At 51.9% G+C, this 12,096-nt stretch overlaps 1 long non-coding RNA gene across 11 annotated transcripts in view; it reads left to right on the plus strand.

The window, feature by feature from the left end:
* Positions 1–384: 384 nt before the first annotated feature.
* Positions 385–12,096, plus strand: part of LOC114206496 (uncharacterized) — a 29,011-nt gene continuing 17,299 nt past the window's right edge. For 2 of the 11 annotated variants that reach the window (XR_003608634.2, XR_003608631.2), the window contains exons 1-2: positions 883–9,685; positions 10,618–10,738. This is a non-coding gene — a long non-coding RNA (uncharacterized LOC114206496). The other 9 variants (XR_015768576.1, XR_003608633.2, XR_003608636.2 and 6 more) reach the window with 9 other exon arrangements.

Consider the following 12,096-nt stretch of genomic DNA (forward strand, 5'->3'; position numbering starts at 1 on the left):
AAGGAATTTTGGGGGGTAAAGCAATGGACTGGGGCACAGAGTCCTGGAGTTCGGGCCCTGACTCTTAGTCTGACTCATTTCATCATATCCTTGGGGCCCGTTTCATCATTTAAAAGTGTGAAGAAAAACACTGATCCACCTTGCAGAATTTCTGTGAGGACCCAATAAGAAGATGGGGTGAAAACCCTACAAAAACTAAAGTTCTTGTTTAGGAATACATTCAGGGGCAAGTAACAACTGCCAGCCATAGTGGTTTTAACAGCTGAAGCTTTATTTCTCCCTTGACAGAAGGAGCCCATGGGGTGGGTGCAGGGCAGGGCAGAAGGTGATGTCATTACACCATCCAGGGCCTGGCCTCTTGCTGGTTTTCTGCTCTACCTTCAACCTCATGCGGCTACTTTATACACCCAACATGGGTGCTGCACCTCTAGGCCTGCATTCAAGTCCCAGGCAGGACAAAGAAGGGAGACGAGGAAGAGTGGCGCCTATATTAGGAAGGGGAAAGTCTTCTCGGAAATGCAATAGCTCATTGGCCAGAACTGCAAGCAAATGGCCAGCCTCTAGATCACACGGGAGGCTGGAGGTGTGAGCACTTTGTGGCCGGGCGCACTGCCCCGCAGAACAAGTCCAGGGTTGTGATGGAAAAGAGGGAGAGGCTAGGACTTGCAGTGCAGGTGGCCGGCAGCACCTGCCATGGCTCTGCTACTGAGAGATCTCCTGAGAACGGCACTCAGTTCACGGGGATCTTTTAAATTCAGTCTCTGGACCGAGCGAGGGCAAATTGGGTTGCCTCATCCTTGGAAGAGAAAATCGATCCACAGGATTCCACTGTCAGAATGGGAAGCAGAGGCCGTCGGCCGGGGACTAGAGGAGGGGTGAGTGCTGCTGCAGGTCTGGGCGTTCCTCCGTGTCTCTCCCCACCTCCCCCTGCTCCGTGCGTTCATTTTCATTAGCCTCCTTCCACCGGGCAGGGCGGGCTGAATGCGAGGAGCTCATTTCTAGCCGCTGTGTTTGTGTACGTCTCCACCCGAAGATGTCTAACCACAGGCTTCCTCCCGACTCCTGGCAACAGAGAGAAAACAAAACCACAGCAGCTTTCATTGCTGAAAACACAAAACTGACTCGTTTGCCTAATAAGCCCAGACAGAGGAGCTTTATTTCTGGGAGGAAATGCTCCCGACTCCAGTCCAAGGAGTCTCGGGTGGGCAGTCAAACCGCCCGATGAGGCCAAGTGCTGACCAGGTGAAAGGATGCCACCCGCCCAGGGGGCAGACCCCGGGCCCCAGGAGCCCACAGCTGACCCACGGGGCCCGCACGAGGAGGGCATGCATGGAGCAGAGGGCCCCTGCCCGCCCCGAGACACCACTGCCCTCTCCCACCAGCTCTGGTTTCAAAGCACCTGTTCCGTGCGTTTTGTATCCCTTTCTCTTATTTTCTGTGTTATTAATTTCAGCTACTGATCAATTCCCATGTTGTACTTTCTGTTTTTGTTTGCTTATTTTTTTCTAATTCCTTATGACGTGTATTCAGCTCCTTTATTTTTAGTCTTTCTTCTCTAATAAGAAGGCATTTCAGGCCATAATTTCCCCTACTTGAACTTTTTTGGGGATCCCATAGGTTTTGAAATAAAATGTTCCCCTTTTCATCTGTTTCTAGATGGTTTTTAATTTTTGTTTTTTTAAAAAGATTTATTTATTAGAGAGAGCACGCACATGGGAGAGGAGCAGAGGGAGAGGGAGGGAGAGAATCCCAAGCAGACTCCCCACTGAACATGGAGGCTAATGAGGGGCTTGATCCCAGGACCCTGAGATCATGACCTGAGCCCAAACCAAAAGTTGGCCGCTTAACTGACTCAGCCACCCACGTGCCCCTAATTTTCATTTTAATATTTCTTCTGATCCGTGGGTTATCTAGAACTGTGTTTATTAGTTCCCGAGCAGTGGAGGATATTTTCAGCCACATTATTTTTTTTATTTGAAAATTTTGGATTACAGTAAGAGATTGTGACCTATAAAATCTCTAATTTTAAATTTAAAAAAATTTTCCTTTGTGCCCAAGGATGCAATCGAATTTTATAAATGTTCTATGGGGAAGGAAAAGCTGAGCAGGTCAGACCGATGCAGAAAAGAATGGAGTCCTAACATGTCCTTGTTCTGCAGATAAATTGCCCCGTTTCAGATCTAGCTTCTCTCTGTTTCCAGCTGTGTGTCCACGGATGAAAGACAGAATTTTTTGGAGCATTTCTTTTCCATCTTTAAAATGGGAACAATAGGAATACGCACCTGTTAGTGTTTCTGTGAAGATGAGAGGAGATTGTGTAAGCCCTAGAGGGCTGCCTGACACAGAGTTACTAAATAGAAATATTGCTATTTTTATTGTTGGTTTGTTATTTTTGCAGAAAGGGAGGAAGCTTTACTGTTAGTGCCCTTAGCTTTATCCCTGCCGCAGAACTGTAGTTTCTGGTTATCGAGAGGCCTGGAAGGGGGAAAGAGGAAATGGATAGCTCGATGAAGCCACCACCCTCCCTGGGAGGGGAGCCACCTGAAACCCAGAGGAATGGGGCCACTTGCCCAAACAAATACAGCAATTTGGTGGCAAAGCCAGGCTTCTAACTCAGGTCTTAACTGGCCAGTCCCCCTCTCTCTGCTGGCGGTCACTCTAGTGTGTCTCTTGAGAGAAGAGGTGGTTGACCGGAGGTTGGCCTCTGTGGTGAGAGAGGGCTGGAAGCTCCTGGTGCGTGGCCACCTCTGAGCTCTGTCACATGACACCTTCACCATCTGGGAAGGGCAGCTCTGAGGTCAGTGAGTTCGAAGGGGAAGCTGGAGAGAGAGGGTTAGTTGGGCGTGGTTAGATGCTTTGGATGTTGCTGTTTCATCGCTCACTGGGGGGCAGGGGGAAAGCAGGACCTGAGCTGGGGAAGGGGTCCTCCAAGGGTGGCTGCGCCCCTCTGGGCCTCAACCCCTTGTGCGCCAGTCTGCCGTGCTTCCTGAGCCCTGGGCTGACCTGGCAATGGCAGGTGGCTCCTGGCGACGCCATTGTCATCTCTCTGGTAGGTCTTTGGAGCAGACCTCAGGGGCAGTGGCCCCGCGTTACTGATCGGGGTGGCTTGGCAGCATGGCTGCACTCCTGGAAACTGGAGGGGCTGAGGCGACAGCTGAGTAGCACTGTGGAGGCCTCATTAAGAAGTAAGGCCGAACGGGATGTGGTGCTGGCTCCGCCTGCCGGGTGACATCTGACATCCTGAACCAGGACACCCTGGTTCACAAGGAACTGGGAAGCCATGGGAAGCTCTGTGGTGGGAGGCTTGGGAGGGGACGGAGCCACCGAACCAAATGACAAGGCAGAGGGTGGCTGAACTATCTGCTCCGGGCGTCTGATCTTGGGAGCACGGCCACTTATTGGCTAAGGATTCCCTGTATCCCTAAGCGTCACGTAACCATGCTGTGTATGGACCCTGAGTGGATAAGCATGCCTGTAACATACGTGCGTATGTCGAGGCAGCAGGACTCTGACTTCAGATAGGGGTATGTGTTGGGGGATAGGCTGCCGCCAGGTAAGAACTGGGATTCGGAGCTGATTCTGGTGGTTCCTCCATATAAAATTAAAAAAATATATATAAGGCCCCTAATGATTATTATGAAAATGAAGTAAGTCAATGCTTGCAAAAGTGCTTTGTAAATATCAGCACAAATGCGGAAGAAAGTTGCAGTATGTAGAATTTGGTCTGAAAATGCTAGCTGATTCTTTACTGTGTTCCCAGCTCTTTGTTAGAAGCTGTAGAGAAACCAAATGGGGCCCCATCGTGGGGCTAGTGGGCTTTCTCAATGCGAAATGCTTTGCAAACATCATCCTTTCCCTGACTCTTCCTCCGAACACACTTCGATTAAGCACCTATTATAAGCCGGGTTCTAGGCTAGGAGCTGAATAACATAGTGATCACTGTCTACTAGGAGACAGACTTGAGCAAATGGGTAGGGACCAAGCTCTGTTTGGTAGCCAGGGATTGTCCCAGAGAAATGGATGGGTTCAATGGGCATGAGGCAAGGAGGCAATGAGCAACAAGCTCAGGAAGGCTGCTGGAAAGCTTCTGATAGAGGAGACACTTGACGTGGCTCTTGATGAAGGAGCAGGGATGAGGAGTAGAATCCTCGTGGGGAACCTGGGCAGAAGGAACAGCACACATGAAGGCACGGAGGTGAGAAGCCCACCCACATGAGGGCAGCAGTGAAGCATGGGAACCTAATTCCAAATTTTGATCCCAGGGTGCACGTTGGAAGTCTTCTTGGAGCTTAAAAAAGCTGATGGCCCCAAATGGGATACACTCATTTAAAGAAACTCATCCTGGCATCAACACGGAGCAGGGCCAGAGAGGTTTGATCAATGATGGGTGTAGCGGGAGGGGCACGGGGTTTGAAGCAGAGAGTCCTGCTTCTAATTCAGGCCTAGCTCTGTGACCAGGGGTCACTACAAACCTCTCTGAGCTTCAGTTTCATCCTCTCTAAAGTTGGGACAGGTGACCTGAACATTCTCTGGGAACTCTTCATCTCTGGCTGTAAGGAGTAACCACAAGATGGGGTGGGTGAGCGGATAGAAGCCAATTTCCACGGAACACAGCACTGGGGAGCCGAGAGGTTGTGATCTTGGCCCTTCTAGAGTCCACAGTGCAGTGGAAAGACAAGAAAGCAGCCAGTTACCACACAGTCTGGTCTGAGTTTTGGTAGGCTAAGCAAGGCCAGGACATAGGGAAGCCCAGAGGACGAGCCCCTTGTACCCAGCCTGGGAAGTTAGAGTGCAAATTAGCAAGGCAGAGATGCAAGCAAAGGGAACGCTAGGCGGAGGGAACAGAATGAGCAGAGGCATGCAGGGGAAAGCCTAGGCGGAGGGAACAGAATGAGCAGAGGCATGCAGGGGAAAGCCTAGGTGGAGGGAACAGAATGAGCAGAGGCATGCAGGAGAAAGCCTAGGCGGAGGGAACAGAATGAGCAGAGGCATGCAGGGGAAAGCCTAGGCGGACGGAACAGAATGAGCAGAGGCATGCAGGGGAAAGCCTAGGCGGAGGGAACAGAATGAGCAAAGGCATGCAAGGAAGGGAAGCCAAGAGCAGTTCTGTCCAGCTAAGACACAGAATCTGAAATGGGGAGCGAGAAAGCTGCAGGAGGTAGACGGTGAACTTGCACGCTGTGTTAGGGAACTTGGTCTTGATCCTGTACGTAGCAGGGAGCTATTTAAGTCTCGGAAGCACGAGACAAAGGATTAATCAGGCTTGGCCACCTGTATGGCAATTGCAAGTGTGTTCAGGGGAGGCAGGTCGCAGAAGTCCTAGATGCCAACGTGCAAGGCGCTTGTCGGAGGTTGAACCCATTCTACAGCAAGCCTTAGAGCGCCACTGAGCTTCCACGGACTGGGTGCCAACCTTCCCCACACAGTCCTCCCTTGCTGCAGAGAGGACGGGGCCCCCAAGCCCTGAGAAGTCTCCTCCGGGGCCCAGGTCTCCAGAGCCGCCCGCTGCAGGGATGGCCTCCTCCAGCTGTGGTGGTCTAGTCGAGGCTGCTCTAGCTGGGGCCCGCTGGGCTGCAAGGGACGTTTCGCTCAAGCAAAATGATGACCTTGTGGAAAGGATAGGGCGGCATTTCACAAAACCCAGGGGCGAAAACTTCAGCCCTGCCTCGGAGGAACTAGAATCAGGAACTGTGCGGTCATGCCTGCGGCCCTTCTCCCAGTCCCACGGCTTTTCTTCCTCTTTCTTCTCTCCATCTTCGAGTCAGCTCTCTCTGGGAGAGGCGTGCCCCGCTGCCTGGCTCCTACTCCTCCCTGCCAAGTGCCCTGCAGAGGCGAGGAGAGGACCTCCCTCCTGGCGCTGGTCTTGGGGTGGGGGTGGGGGTGGGGCGCGGCAGGCCCTGTGGCTCAGCCCAGGGGGCAGATTTGCGGACTCCGGGCAGGGGGCCTATGGCTAAGAAAGGGAGTGTCTCCAGACAGCGTGGCTCCAGAACCCGCTCCTGTGGGGCTGTTGGGGGCTGTGCTTGTGGGTGAGCGGGGTGCTGGCACTGGATTGGCCCCCGAGGGCTGTCTGCTCTATGGAGACCCTTACCCCAGGGGGGTGGGTAGGGTGGGTCACGGGGCTTTCCAGAGAGGCTGCCCTCCAGATACACAGTAGCCAGAATCCACAGAGACCTCCATTTACCTCTTCAAGAAGGGAGTTAGACCATGAAAGTGAAACCCAGAAAAATCCCCATGTTTGCTATTGTGGACAGTGAACGCAGACCATGAGAGTCTGAGAGGAGCTTGCCTTTGGGGTGTGGGAGGGCTGGGCCCTTCTGCTGCAGGCTTGGGGAGCAGGCAGGCTCAGAGCCCAGGGGTCCGGTAGGAGGTGGCCGCTCCTGGAGGAAGCATGTGAGGCCCTAGGGCGGGAGGCTACCCAGTGAGGAGCCAGCAGCCCGGGGCTGAGGAGGGGCCCAGGACTTCTGCGGTGGGCCTGCGGTGTTCCTTTGTTTCGGATTCCCCTTGGACTTCACATAGCGTTAGCGTGAGGAACCAGAAACCATTCGGTGGTTTTCCCCAAATGTGGAGGGATCTTCCCCCTCTCCCATCTCTCATGTTGGGCTTCCCGGGGGTTCTCATAAACCCAGGAGGTTCTGCCCTCGTTTTCCTATAGAAATGGATTCCCTGAATAGCAAGGGAGGCCAACTGTAGCTGATGGAACAGAAAGCAGCCACCGGCTGCTGGGTGATGGACATGGGCTCCTATCCCCGTGCGCGGCAGCCCGTCCCCGCGGGACGGAGGAGGTGGCAGAGTGGCCAAGCATGTGGCCTCTGCACCACACACTTCAACTCCAGCACTATTGCTTACCGGTTGAAATTACAGGCAAATGACTTAAATCTTGCCAGGTATCAGTTTTCTCGCCTGTGAAATGGGCATAATGACAGCTCAAAGAAATGTAGTGGTCCTCAGGATTGCATGAGAGCCCCGGAGAAGCCCTGAGCATGGTGTGTGGACAGGCTCACCGATGCTAGCAGTTTCGATGATTACTGTCCCTGCTTTGGCGCACACTGCAGGGCCTCGGCCCAGTCCCCCGTGGTGTATTTGTTGGTTTCCAGTGCGCGGTTACAATGCACCCAACGTGCTAGCTGTCCCTACCCCCTCCATGTTAGCTAAACCCCGCCCCCCCATGCTGCCACCTCTGGGATGTCACTTGGGCTCTATCCTCCTCTGTCAGCACTGCTTGTGAGAGCTGCCTGGCCAGGACCCCCTCACACCTCTGGCGGCACCCCAATCTGCCCTCCTTCATGACAGCCCTGCAGATCTGGGAAGGAGCTCAGCACCTCGCCTCCACTCCCCATGAATCTGTGTGAGAGGGAGGCAGCATCCTGCAGCCCATCACATCACCGTGCAGCTCTGGGGTGCCAGTGCAATGCCCAGCCTAGCGGTGCGACCTTGGCTTGCTGCGCCTTAGTTTCCTTGCATGTCTCACAGAGATAACGCAAGCAATGTACTTTGTTCTCGGGGCTGTTGTAAGACCTGTAAAGCATAGACAATGCCGCCTGGCGCCTCTGAAGGGCTCACCAGAGGTTGGCTACTTCTATAAAGTAATCTTCAGGGGCGCCTGGGTGGCTCAGTGGGTTAAGTGTCTAACTTCAGCTCAGGTCGTGATCTCGGGGTCCTGGGATCAAGCCCCGAGTTAGGCTCCCTGCTCTGCAGGAAGCCTGCTTCTCCCTCTTGCTCTGTGCTCTCTCTCTCTGTCTCTCAAATAAATAAATAAAATCTTTAAAAAAACAAACAAAATAAAATAGCCTTCAAAAACATGACTTTTAATGGCTGTGTAACCTTCTTTTGTGTGGGTAGATCCTAATTTATTGAACCAGCCCCTTGTTGCTGGCCATTTAGGCTGTTTCTGCTCTTTCACTATTATAAATAATGCTGTAGTGAACATCTTGTGTAGAAATCTGTTTATATCTGATTGCTTCCTTAGAATAACTCCCCAAATCTTGTTTGTCTTAGAACAAAGCCCTGTCCCCCAGACTTTTCAATGATGCCCTTTGAAATAAAAGCGAAGCCTATTTTTCCATCAGGGAAAGAAACATATGGAACACGTTAACCAAGAGGTGGTTCGGGAGGAAGGTAGAAATAGGTTCAAGATGGGTTTGGATCCATTTCAGGATGTCTGACACAGAGTCAGTTACACAGCTCCTCTCGAGGCTCCTTCCCGGACAGAGGTGGAGGCTGGTCCTCAGGGACCCCTGACTTCTTTCTCTGAGGGAAATCCAAAGGGCTTTGATGTTGGTGTTGGAGGAACAAGGACAGATCAATAAATGAAGCCAGTGTGTGTGTGGACAACTCCTCCAGCCAGGAGGGGGCAATATCGCCTGTTTCTGTCATCCAGTTGGGGCTGGGATTCCTTGCTAACAAGGACTCCCTTTGTTGTTGTCTTAAAACTTTGGCTTACGTTTTATATATTTCTCTTGCCTGTTTTTCCTCCCTTCCTCCCACCTATATGCTTTTCAGAATCACTTCGGGTTGCCATTTATTCATCCATTCATTTGGTAGAAATCTATTACATGATTCCCCCAGGCCAGACGTCAAGATTGTTTTCAGACCTGGGCGCCCTGGTGGCTCAGTTGTTAAACGTCTGCCTTCGGCTCAGGTATTGATCCCAGGGTCCTGGGATCGAGTCCCACATCAGGCTCCCTGCTCAGCGGGAGGCCTGCTTCTCCCTCTCCCACTCCCCCTGCTTGTGTTCTTGCTCACTCCTCTCTCTCTCTCTCTCTCTCTGTCAAATTAATAAATAAAATCTTTAAAAAAAAAAGATTGTTTTCAGACTTTCTAAGACCTAGGCACACTTGCTTTGGAAGCTCCAACTCACACAGATCAAACATATTGCAAATCACCCATATTCTATATTAAGTGTATTTTTTTTCTGTAAAGAAAAATAAAGATTATTTTTATAATTTCGCCTTTGAAATTATTTGGCTACAAGTAATTCATTCGATCTATGCCTGGCTTTGATTTCTCAGCAGTTATGGAGGTACTCAAGAATTCTTGCAAAGTGAGAAAATCTAACCTGCACATCGTTTTCAAATATAATGAAATTTTTATGAATACTAAATGAAACCATTAATGCGGTTGATGTAATATTTTGTTTTGGAGACGTTTCATTAAAATTTTATTAATTTCTATTGCAAAGTTTTCCTTCGTGTTTTGGGTCCAGTAATTTTGTTTCCAGGTCTCAAACTCTTTTAGGGATCTCTGAAAAGTTCCCAGGCCCTACGGTGCCCAGTGGCTAGCAGAGCCCTATCAGGCTTGGAGGTGGAGAAACAAAAGAATCGGTACAGTTTTTACGGAGTTCCCAGGCCATCGAGTGACGAGTGGGTGAACTACTCCGACAAGAGTAAGTATTGCCATAATGGAGTGTGAATGGAGCCTGGTGAAAGTATTATCTGCTCTAGGTTGGGGCCAGAGGGAGTCAAGGAAGACTTGGAGAGAGCAGGTGTGCCCAAGCCAAAATGTGCACGGTGAACACTTTTCTAAGCAGGTTCCAGAAGGGAAGGACGTTGCGCGCTGAGGAAATGCAGAAGGAGCTGACTGGAAGAAGCTACGTATGAACAAGCTGGCTGACCACCCAGTTCTGCCCATGCTTCTCGCTAGGGCCTTGTTCTTTGGACCAGCAGCGGCTGGTATTATCCAGGAGTTGGTGAGAACTGCAGTTTCAGGTCCCCCAGCCCTCCTCCCTGTCAGCAGGATCCCTGGATCTGAGCTAGGCCTCCTCAGGGTTGGGGCCGTGGGAGCTGGGGAGGGTGGCTGGGGGGCGGCCTGCGGAGCTGCAGCCCCAGGAGAGCGGTGGTTGTTCCAAAAGATGTTTTTTTCAAGTTTGGCCTGTGAGTCCATCTCTGGGGGTCCAGACGGCTCAACTGTTGCCTGAGGGTTGGGGCTTTTCCGTTTAGAGTCTCCTCCACGCACTGGGCCCACACTGTCCCTTCTGCCATCGCTCCAGATGACCTGTCTTGCCTGTTGGGTCCCTGAGCCGGCGCATCACCGATTACCTAATAGACTGTAGGATGTGTGTGTAATTTATTCCTGCGAGTAATTGATCACGTTGGATGAGCAGGGGCGGTACTGGGAAGGAGAGGGAGAAGAAGCATCGATAACCAGGGCAAGGAAACCTGCTACAGTCAGCTAATTACGTGTCCCTCTGAGGCAGCTCTTTCAACACGATGGCCCCTCTTGCTGGTGTTGGCCCACCGCCCCTTCCCCTGCCCCCATGTGCAGATGGGCTTTCTGATGAGTGAGGGCTAGCAGAAGGAGCTGTAGACCGAGCCAGGAAACTCGGCTTCTAGGCCAGGTCGTCTTAGTCAAATCGCATCTCTCTGGGCCTCAGTTTTATGGACTGTAAAATGGGAAGGCTGGATTAGTGGTTTCCAAACTGGTTGATAGCAGAATCACCAGGGATACTTTAGAAAACATGAACTCCAAAGTCGCGGGCACAGTAGGTGCCGAGGGAGGCCAGGAGCCTGTGCTGTAACCAGCACCTCCCGTGACTCCAACGCAGTTGATCCGACAGAAATTGGGGAACCACTGGGTTGGAAAGATAACCTTAAAGCTCCCACCCTGCTCTGACCTTTTCAGACCACCGATAAGGCTGGACTTCCCCATGACCTCTTCAGGGCATCAGGACATTCCTGCAGAAAAGAGACTAGGAAGGCAGGAGACCCATCGTCTACTTCTGGCTCTGTCACCAGTTCACTAGGTAATAACAGTTTCTCCCTGTGCCTCGCCTAGCTCACTGCTAGGCACGCTGACGACGCCACAGTGCTTTTATCTGAGCACCGGGTCACTGTGTGCCTGGGGAGATTTCAAAACACAGCTGATTGGTGCCCATTGTCTCTGGGATTCTGCTTCACTACGTCTGGGGTAGCTCAGGACGCCATGTGTTTAAAGACTGCCAGGTGCTTCTGAAGATCCACCAGGTCTGTAAGCCAGTGACTTGTCCAAAGGCATCGCAGAACGGGACACTGGTGTCCCATGGGACTGACTGGGAGCATCCAGTGCGAGGAGTCCACTGCCATGTTGGCATGAAGCAGGGGCCATAAAAGGCAGAACCTCACTCACTTTTGGCCTCCGTGTGAGTCTAGACACAGCCTGTTAGTGGAGTGCTCCACTGCATTGCACCAGATGGAACGGAAGACCTGTGTTCAAGCCTGCTGCTCTTACTAATAGGGTAACATTGGGCACGTCGCAGGAGCAACATGAGTCTGTTTCATTGTCTGTAAAATAGAGAGTCAACAGTAACCCCGTCCAACCTCCCAGCCCAGTTAGGAGGATTAAATGGAACAACCTGAAGCCTGTGCTCTGCGAGGGGTCACACTCTGTGCAAATTGTCCACCTCATCCCAGCTGCCCCCAGCTGCCTGCCCTGGGACCGGTGGGAACCAGGCTGGCTGAATGTCAACATCTCTCACTTCGATGGAAGCAGGACTTGGAGGGTCTGCTGCTGCACTGGGCCAGAGGGCCAGCAAGGAGATAGACCCAGCTTTTGGTTCAGGTGGAAACTTCTGGAACTCCTCCACTCTGCACAGCCACCTGCCCGACCCAGGGCTTTCATGTTTTCTCTCATCTTTTGGAGCTTCGCATGATAGCCCCAGCTCAGCAGAGGCCTACGTGTTGGCTAGTCAGTGAGGCTGAAGCCAGTTCTTTGGGGACTGAAGTCTCTCAAATCTGTCGCTTTCTGTCCGTCCCCTTCTTCATTACCTTAATCCAAGGCACCTTCAAGGGACTAGTATCGCTCTTTGCAGATGTGTTCTTCTCATAGCAGCCAGAGAAGTCCTCTTATGGTATAAATTTGGTCATGCCGTTAATTTTGACTAGCTTCCCATTCTCACCGAATAAGATCTAAACAGGCATGTGAAGAATGTCCTGGAATGGCTTCTCATTCTCTCCGCATGAACGTCACACTTCTCCCCCTGGTTTCCGTGGCCCTGTACAACCCGGCTTCTGTCTATCCTTACTCTCTGTGTGTTCTCCCAACCTGTTACTGTCCTTCCACATGCATGGCTACACACCCTCCCCCCGCCCCTGTGTGGTGAGGCAGGACCAGATCTTTGAGCTC

This window comes from Eumetopias jubatus, unplaced genomic scaffold, assembly GCF_037043125.1.
Source record: "Eumetopias jubatus isolate StellerSeaLion01/CBP00866 unplaced genomic scaffold, mEumJub1_p1.0 scaffold_7, whole genome shotgun sequence".
NCBI classification, from domain to species: Eukaryota; Metazoa; Chordata; class Mammalia; order Carnivora; family Otariidae; genus Eumetopias; species Eumetopias jubatus.